Source organism: Nothoprocta perdicaria, unplaced genomic scaffold, assembly GCF_003342845.1.
Source record: "Nothoprocta perdicaria isolate Ctin4 unplaced genomic scaffold, notPer1 scaffold_66, whole genome shotgun sequence".
NCBI classification, from domain to species: Eukaryota; Metazoa; Chordata; class Aves; order Tinamiformes; family Tinamidae; genus Nothoprocta; species Nothoprocta perdicaria.
This window is the reverse complement of record NW_020455932.1, coordinates 3,398,153-3,407,615: the sequence shown is the minus strand read 5'-3', so window position 1 is coordinate 3,407,615 and position 9,463 is coordinate 3,398,153. Positions and strand designations below refer to the sequence as shown.

The 9,463-nt window shown below is 46.0% G+C and overlaps 1 non-coding gene across 1 annotated transcript; it reads right to left on the bottom strand.

Moving 5' to 3' along the window:
* Window positions 1–3,043: 3,043 nt before the first annotated feature.
* On the bottom strand, window positions 3,044–3,125 carry TRNAS-UGA. Its single transcript has one exon. It is a non-coding gene; the product is annotated as a tRNA-Ser (tRNA).
* Window positions 3,126–9,463: the final 6,338 nt, after the last annotated feature.

Genomic DNA, 9,463 nt, shown 5'->3' with positions numbered 1-9,463 from the left:
TTATAAGCCTAGCACAAACATGCACAGCCCCATCCGTCACCACGGCTTGCTCCTGCTGTCCAACACGRACCTGTCTGGGCTGCATCACCCTTCTGTGTGTTCTGGCAATTGTTCACCTCCCCTCCCTGATGCTGGCATTASAGCCAGAGATCATGTCCAGTTTTGACACTGCGAGGGAACCTGTTACACGGTCTGTGGGTGAAGGCAGCAACTGCTATTGCCTGAGACAAAATATCCTACAGACCAAGATGGAGATCTAAGAAACCACAGAGATATAGTGATGCTTTCTCAGCCGCAACATTGCCCTAGCTCACACACTCTTAGAGCTTGTGTAGGTACCGAAACCATGATATCTGGTTATCTTTGATCTTTGTGCAAACACAGGCTGCTTGCAGCTCATTCCAGCACAGCTCTTTCTGCCTTGACATCCTCAAGGGATGAACAACCCCTATATCAGGCATCTCCTGAGAGCACTGCGCAACCCACATTCAGAGTCTGCTCTGTGAGTCCAGCTCAGTGCAGGTTTTTGCAACAGAAGCAGTGGACTCTGCACCAAATACTTGGAGCTGTGGTTTTAGAAGTGCAAGTAGAGCTAATGGAAATGTCACTGGCTTTCTGGTACAGCAACAGGGGAGAGAAACAGGACACCACCATTGGGACCATGTGATTGATTGTCACTGGCTTGCCCACAGGGAGAAGGAAACTCTCACAGAGGTGGGAAGGAACGTTGTATGCCCCAGGCAGTGCCCTCACGCTTGRGGCAACCTCCCATGCACTCCAAGCCTCTCTCTGAAAGAGCTTGGGGGGTAAGACCTGCTCTGAGGCAGGTGGTAACCCTCAGTGCCAAGGGCCACTTGCCAGGTCACCTGCCCTCTTCTGTAGGAAATGATACTGGAGTTCTTTGTTTCATCATCTACATCTTAAACAATGCAAACTGAGGGGGAAAAATGTATTTTTAGAGTGAAAGGATGAATACTATCCACTGCATGTCATTTTCCTAATTCTAATTTTGGAGTAGTCAATGGCAGGGATCGTAGAATGCAGATAGAGTAATGGAGGGGATAAGAGAACTCATGGAGGGAAAAGAAAGAGATCTGAGCATGCAGAAAGGGGAACAGAAGAGGTCTGAGTGCACACAGTGGAGACTGGAATAGCAGCTGGAATCACCATGGAGTGAACAGGGGAGACAAGACTGCATATAGAGAAGAATGGAGAGGAGCTGAGTGCGTGAAAGGGAACTCAAACCTTGCCATCAGGTTAGATGTGCGTCTGAGTGCTCAGTCTTGCAAGTGAGGATAAAGTATTCAGTTTAGCAGTGTAGCTGCATTGAGAGAAATGGGTTTGAACTGGAATGGAAAAGAAAAGGGAAATCAAAACTAAGGAAAGCTCCAAGGACCCATGTGCAAACATCAGGGTCAACAACCCAGCAGCRGGTGATATCAGACACCTTGTTTTGCTTCGTTCTAGGGAATTAGTAGAGAGCCCTGTCTAACACCAAGCGTTTGGGTCCTTGTACCATGGCATTAGGAGCCAGGAAGCTTGTGGTGTATCTTGGCTGCATCTGAGATATCACTCACACAGAGCCTGCCATCTCATGTGCCTGAGGAAGGTTCGGGACTGACTGTTATCCCTCATGCACACATGTGCACACACAAACACACACACGTTTCTGGTGAACAGCTAGACCTGGACTTCAGAAAGACTGAAAGTAGCCAGAGTGCCGCTTGGCACCATAACTCAGAACATCATGCTTACCTATTGCCTAGTCCTTTTGTCAGACCAATCCTGACTAATCATAAAAGACATTGTTTTTGACTAACATTGAGATTCTGCATGCAAATACTTGCATGACAAGTGTGACACCCAAAGGGGCTTATGGATGTTTTTTGCCTAAATGATCTCTAAGCTGATCCTCCTCCATCAAGGGAAAGTCTTCATTTATCCATTTTCTTCCTTGCCTCCACAGTCTGGGATTCTTGACGGCTGCTCTTAGCAGAAAAGATGGAATCAAAGAAGTTACAGACCCACATTTTCCATAGCATCTTGTCTGACTTCATTCTAGGGGATTAGCAGACACCAAAAGCCCAGATCCTTGTCCTTGTACCATGGCATTAGGAGCCATGAAGCTCAGTTGTCTGTAGCCAGTGAGATGTGTGGCCACATCTCTCCAGTGAACCCCTAGGGACTTCTAGTTTTCCACTTGAATCATTGGTCACCATTTCCTGACATAAAACTGGTTTTGGYCTTGATCAAAGTCTCTGCATAGACAGTTTTTGCTTCCTGGATCTGGTGGGGACAGGTCCCTTGGGAAGAGGGTTGGTCCCGTGTCATTACTCACAGAAAGGACTAGGATTCCCTGCAGAGTCCCCCAGGAAGTCTGTAGAGTCCATTCCAGATGTTTTTTTTTTTTTTCTCTTGGGGCATCGAGGTCATGGGTGGTCTCTCCCTGTGGAGACTTGCTGTTGGCATCACCAGGTGAACACTCACCTCATCCCTGGTGGTCTAGTGGTCAGGATTCTGCACTCCCACTGCTGCAGCCTGGGTTCAATTTCCAGCCAATTTCTCATCTCCATAGATGCTCCAAGCCCTTTTCTTCAAAGTAGGACAACCCTGCCCCAGGGTCAAGAGCAGCTCTCTTGGTCAGCTCAGGTGATCAGCTCTAGCAAGCAGAAATGTCCCTAGAATAGGACAAAGTGTATGTGTGTGGATGACAGCCCCCAGATGCCATCAGGCTGGATCTTCTCTGCAGAAAAGGGTTATGGGTGCAGAGCACAAGGATAGGCATGGATAAGGACAAATATGGATAAGGACAAGTACGTGTCATGTTGCAAACATTTGAGCATCATTTCATACCAACTGCCTGTCTCAGCCTTCCTAAAGGGAAGAGCTCAGCTAGAAATTTAGAAACTGGTCCTAGGGATCATCCGAGCAGACCGCCGAGCCAGTGCACACCACCACCAAACCATCCTTATGAGCCTCGACAGGTGGGTGTCCATCCTCCCACCCCGGGGATGCGTGGGCACGGGCTGCCAGTAAAAGCTGCCGCTGTGAGCAGGATTTGAACCTGCGCAGGGATACCCTATTGGATTTCAAGTCCAACGCCTTCACCACTCGGCCATCACAGCAGCTGGCACCTGTAGCCTCTGCAGCAAGCCAAGGCAGGGAGGGCAGGGGAGGCTGCCTGCCACCCCCAGCCCTCCCCAGGGCCACAATAGGACCTACCTGTCCACTCTGAACACAGCCTGCACCCGCCGTGCTGACCCCTCTCCTGCACCCAGCACCGATATTGCTATTAGTGCTGCCGCCTCTGCTGCACAGAACAAGGGCTGGCAATGAAGCTAGATACACAAATCAGCACTCCCTTTGTTCTGGAAAAGGGAAGCAGGCGCCACTTATGACCAAAACTCYGGCTAAAGTAGCCTGAGAACCTCTTCTGGGGGAATTTGTTAGAGAGCTGCTGCACAACAGTCTGGGAGATGCACAAGCCTGGAGCTCTGTGTCTCGTCTTTTGCCATCTCCTTCTCTCTGACAGCAAGGCCAGGCACACAGCCAGGTACAGAGCGGAGCTCCGAGAGGCAGCCAAATGATGGAGCAGTAATCCAGCAGGGTGCAAAGACAACCTGGTAACGCTGCTCGAACCAGCAGGCATGTCCTCAACTGTGGCAAGGTTCCCAGCAGGTGCTGGAATAATTGTCCCTGCAACATCTGGGGCTTCAGCACAGACGACACCTCAGGAGGAGGACGCTGTTTGGTAAATCTCTGGCTGCAGGGAGGGACTAGGACCTCCTGCTGAGGCTCAGGTAGCTTGGCTCTGTGTGCAGTGTTAAAGGCTCTGTGTGAGATAGATTGGCTCTGTGTGCAGTGTTTCCTGGTTGTTGTCTCCAGACATCTGGAGGAGAAGAAGGTGCTCAGGAATAGCCAGCATGGATTTATGAAAGGGAAATCATGCTTGACTAACCTGATCACTTTCTGTGATGGAGTGACTGGCTGGATAGATGAGGGCAGAGCGGTGGATGTCATCTRTCTGGACTTGAGCAAGGCTTTTGACACYGTCCCTCACAGCATCCTCCTGGGCAAGCTCCGAAGGTGTGTGATAGATGAGTGGACGGGGAGGTGGATTAGGAATTGGCTCGATGGCAGGGTGCAGAGAGTGGTTGCCAATGGTGCGGAGTCCAGCTGGAGGCCTGTACTTAGTCGTGTCCCCCAGGGGTCAGTTCTCGGTCCGGTCCTGTTCAACTTATTCATTAAYGACCTGGATGAAGGGCTGGAGTGCTCCCTCAGCAAGTTTGCCGACGATACCAAACTGGGTGGAGTAGCTGATAGCCCTTAGGGCTGTGCTGCCATCCAGAGGGACCTGGACAGACTGGAGGACTGGGCGGCGAGAAACCTCATGAGGTTCAACAAGGGCAAGTGCARGGTCCTGCACTTGGGGAGGAAYAACCCYGGACACCAGTACAGMTTAGGGGTTGACCTGCTGGAGAGCAGCCCYGCAGAGAGGGACCTGGRTGTCGTGGTGGATGACACAATGACCATGAGGCAGCAGTGTGCCCTSGTGGCCAAGAAGGCCAACGGGATCCTGGGGTGCATTAAGAGCGTCTCCAGCAGGTTGAGGGAGATACAGCCCTGGTAAGGCCACATCTGGAGTCCTGTGTCCAGTTCTGGGCTCCCCAGTACAAGAGGGATGTGGAGCTGCTGGAGAGAGTCCAGCGCAGGAATACAAAGATGATCGGGGCCTGGAACATCTGCCCTGTGAGCAAAAGCTGAGAGAGCTGGGCCTGTTCAGCCTGGAGAAGAGAAGATTGAGGCGGGACCTGATCACTGCCTATAAATACTTCAGTGGAGGCAGTGGGGAGGATGGGGTGGCCTCTTTTCAGTGCTGGACAGTGATAGGACTAGAGGAAACAGCCACAARCTGAGGCACCAAAAGTTCCACAGCAACTTAAGGAAAAACTYCTTGACAGTGAGGGTGACAGAGCACYGGCACAGGCTGCCCRGAGAGGTTGTGGAGTCTCCGTCTCTGGAGATCTTTAAAACCTGCTTGGAGGCAGTGCCACATGCCTGTGTGTGCAGGGGGGTTGGACTAGATGATCTCTGAGGTCCATTTCAACCTTAAGCGTTCTATGACTCTATGATTCTATGAAAGGAACTGAGCTGCCAAGCCAAGTATCTGCGTGAGGAGGTCACAAAACTGCAGAGCACCAGACATTCTCATAAATATTCTTAGAATGCTTTTTGTTGACCTTTTTTTCTTGTCTTGTGTTGCTGGCACTCATTCTTCTTTACAGTTCTTGTAATGTTTGCGGATAAAACGATCTTGCCTAATAGAACAGGATGTGTTTATAGTAAAAATGGTGTTCAATAGAACAAGTGACAGCTCTTCTCAAGCAACAAATAAAATTTTCCAATATTTCGCAATATCGAAAACCACAAGAAAACTCATGAGACAGACTTTTTCTTTCAAGAAGTAATTCAAATTATGCTTACAAGTTTTTACCATTTATCTTCCAAGCTTCAAAAAAGTAGCTGCTTTTCTTGAGTACTGATTTTCCTAGGCTCAGCACGCTGTGGTGGATGATGCCTTGTGCTACCTGACACAATACTGAACACAACTTGTCCTGACAATAATGCCCTGATGGASGTGTTTAAACATCTCACTGGTTCTAATATGGCTTACTGGATTTTGGAGAAGCCCTTCCACTTGTGCAGGGTGAATATGATGAACCTCTACATGTCTGGTATCTGGAGTTAACACAGACATGCCCTCATGTGGTTAAGCACTGAGTCAAACACAGAAATTTGTGCTATATTTCCTCAGCCACTTGTGTGTTAACCCTCTCTAGAAATCAAGCCAGGGAAATMAAATACAGGGAAGAGTCCATTGCAGTGTATGGCTCCCAAACCCCCCAGCTGGTATAACAAATCTGAAAACTAGAGAGACATCTGGAGTTTCTTCTTTCTTTGTTCAACTAACAATCTAGAGCCTTTGAAGACATGTGTTCTCCCTCTAGAATTTAGAGGCTGAACTACTGCTCCTGTTTTGGTTTGCAGCTGTCCCAGACTATGGAAAAAGATGGGAATTGGCTGCAGAGCAAGAAGATAATGTGAACAGAAAAAAGCCTTCTGTTTGGGTATAAGAGAGAGCAGACGTCTCTTGCTAGGCCAACCTCAGCCCTAGAGAAGCCATCTCTTACTCTCCAGAGTGAGCATAGAATCACAGAGTAGAAAAAGATGGAATGGAATGGAGGGACCTTTCTACTAAAAAATGGAACAGAAAGAAGTTTGATTCCTGAGGAGGAGATGAAGATTTTATTGTCCTGCTGGGTGTGCCCTCTCAATGTGCTAGAAAGGCACAGGTGGCCTCCCCAGCTTTTGTGTCCTTGAAACTGAGTCCACTGCTCCGAGCAGAGGTAGGTTGGTATACCACAGCCCACCAAGACACACCATGCCCTTGCAATCTTTGGGACTGCGGAGAGAAGAGAAGCTGTGGAGAATTACGGACTTTCCCTTCTGCATTTCAGTATGGCAATGATGCCCTGGCCTTGAGCATAGAACTGGATGGGCTTCTCAACAGAGATTTGAACTTCCTTATTAGTATTGTAAACTTTCGTTTATAAAGGTGGACAAAATGTTTTTGATTAAATGGCATCTCTGAACTGCTGGGAACTTTTTCTTCTCTACTTGTCTACAGTTTGAGTACAAGTAGCCCATCTATTTTATTGTGCTCACTCTATTTTGTGCTCACTCCATGAATTTACAAACTCCACATCATAAGGCCAACACATTCTTGGACCAGAACATGTGCTGGACACAGTTTTCTGGAGAATTTTTCCTGGAGTAATTGGAAGGGCACATCTAATGTCACACCTGTGACAATGGTGCAAGGCGAATAGGCAGTGACTCTGATTTTGGGATAGGGCAATCAGCTGACCTGCAAATCATGGTGGTTGCCTTCAAATGTCTCTGTAGTTTTGAGGTTTCCCAGACTCTCTAAGGCACCAATGCAATTGCAATAATACACATGAAAAATAAAAAAGATATAGTAAAGCAGCCCTCAGATACCTGGAATTGCAAGCATTATCCTCCTGATGGGTGAAATCTCAACCCTAACAGTTCAAACAGATATATTCAGGCATCTCATACCTATTAAATATTTAGCTCCTTTCATTTCAGCAAGAAGTTAAATGAATATCACCTCTGTGGGCTTCTATGCGTACATTTTGTATGCAGAGTGTTAGGTAGATGAGWCAGAGCTTCAATCAGGATGATTAGACTCACTTGTGATACTGGTGGCCAGCTTCTGATTTTGATTTTGAATTTCTCTTTACAGGAGAGACATTTACATAGTATTTTCAGCTCCTGCAAACCTAACATTTTTTTTTTTTTTTTTCAAATTTAACATAGATATTGATTTGGAAATTTTCTTCCTTGTATTTTCTTTTTATTTATATTATAATAATAATAAAAAAGAAAATATTTAAACAGTAGGAAGRTCTGGTCAGTTGATCTTTGGGGATTTTCATGCCTGATTGTCAACAAGAATTTCCTTTTCAGTGTCAATCACTTCTGAYCTGCCCTCAACAACTTTTACCAACTTATGTAGGATGGTCATAAAAAGCAGTGCTGCAGTGGAAGGGGAGGAAAGTTTCTTCAAAGAATGAATTATTTCTGATTCAATAAAACAGCATTATTTCTAGGTACATCAGGTTTTTAGTTGTTTTTTTGTTGTTGTTCAGAATTAAAATTTCACTTCAGAAATGCTGCGTGCCAATGCATTATGCAGTTTGATTCTTGTACAATTCTGAAGCTGAAGTATTGATGTGCCATTGAAAATTTTGAGATTATTAAGTGCACTGGAAGTCCTTGCAACCTGGCAGGGTATGGAGGACTGGGGTGGCCTTGGAGGGCTAGTAGATGTGGGACACTATGAAGCTCGCAGAGCACCAGGGCACATTGGCTAACATTTTATTCCTTACCAGCAGCATCTGGGCACCGCCTGTGGCTTCCTGCCCGTTGCCACTCCTCGCTTCCTTCCAGTACAACTTGCCATGACAGGAATGACCCCCAGCTCCGACCTCCACACAAGGAAGCTCAGCACCTGACCCTTGTCTCTCCCATCAGCTTGGTCCCCACGCGTTCCTTTGATGAACTCAATAGTGCATCAAGGGAAACAAGCAAAACACATATGCTGGAGAGCTACCAACCTATGAAGTTTGAAAGCAAAAAATTCTTATTACCTTGCTGGCATCCGTCTTCACTGTAAAGCTCAATGCAATTTGGCTATTTTTCATAATACTGACAAAAAAAAAGATCCTAGCTTTAAATTGTCATGAGTTAGATGTTTTGAGAAATATTGGTCCTGATGTTAAAGGATCTGGTGAAACACTTTGGAATTCTTTGAGAAACTCTTCGAGCTTATGACATTATTCTCTGAGAAGTGGTAGCGGAAGTGAAGGATACAGAATAGGACAAATTCAGTACTGACCTTCAGAAAAAGGAACCAGGAAATGTAGGTAAATCTTGGAAAAAAACTTCTGCAAGTACTGAYAAAATGTTTGATTAGGGTGATGAGCCAGTGTCAACATGGGCTTGTCAAGTAATCATGCCAGATCAATCAGGGCAGCAAATCCTACAGAGAAAGAAGAAAAAAGGCATCACAGATGCTTTCTGGTGATGCTTTTGGCTTCAAATCATGTTATTGGAAACAAACTCTGAAAGCATAGTCCAGAAGAAAATACTAAAGGGCAGATGCCAATTAAATAACCTGTTGCTTAGATAAGGAATATTGGTGCGTCACTCTTGAGTGCTGGAGAGCCACGAGTGACAGTTGAGGTTCTGTCATTATCTGCTGGTTTTGTTAAGAACTTGTTTGATGGAAGGGAAAATAGTTAAAGTACAGTACAGAGGTGCATACGGATTTTATACAAGAATAATCAGACTTACAGACATCAGACAAGCAACTTATTAGCCTGTCTATGAAAGCAAATCAAAAGCTTAACTGGACTACATGATGGCATCAAACACTCCCATATTGCTGTGAAAAAAGGCAAACATCATCCTGGGCCATGYATACAAAGGTAAAGTAAACTAGTAACTGTAATCTTCTTGGGCTACTGTGACCTGGTAATACCTCTAATAAAAATGACTGTGTTGGATCACATCAATTGTCTACATGTCTTGTCATAGCCAATGGTCGCTAACATGCACCTGCTGAAGCAAATTTATCTCAGCAAAGATGCAGTGATTTTTTCTCCTCCACTTGGTGTTTTTGCACATTTTTCAGTCTTGGACTACTGAACTGTAGTGGAGTCTTTGTGTTTAATACATTTTTGAAGGTTATTTCTTCCTTTAATTTGTCTGCTTAGTCTTCGGGCTCGTTCTGTGTCTAGGAGTTTTACATCTGTGTGCTCCGTGAAAAAATATCTCCTTTTGTTTATTTCTGAACCCACAAATGACAGTTTCATTA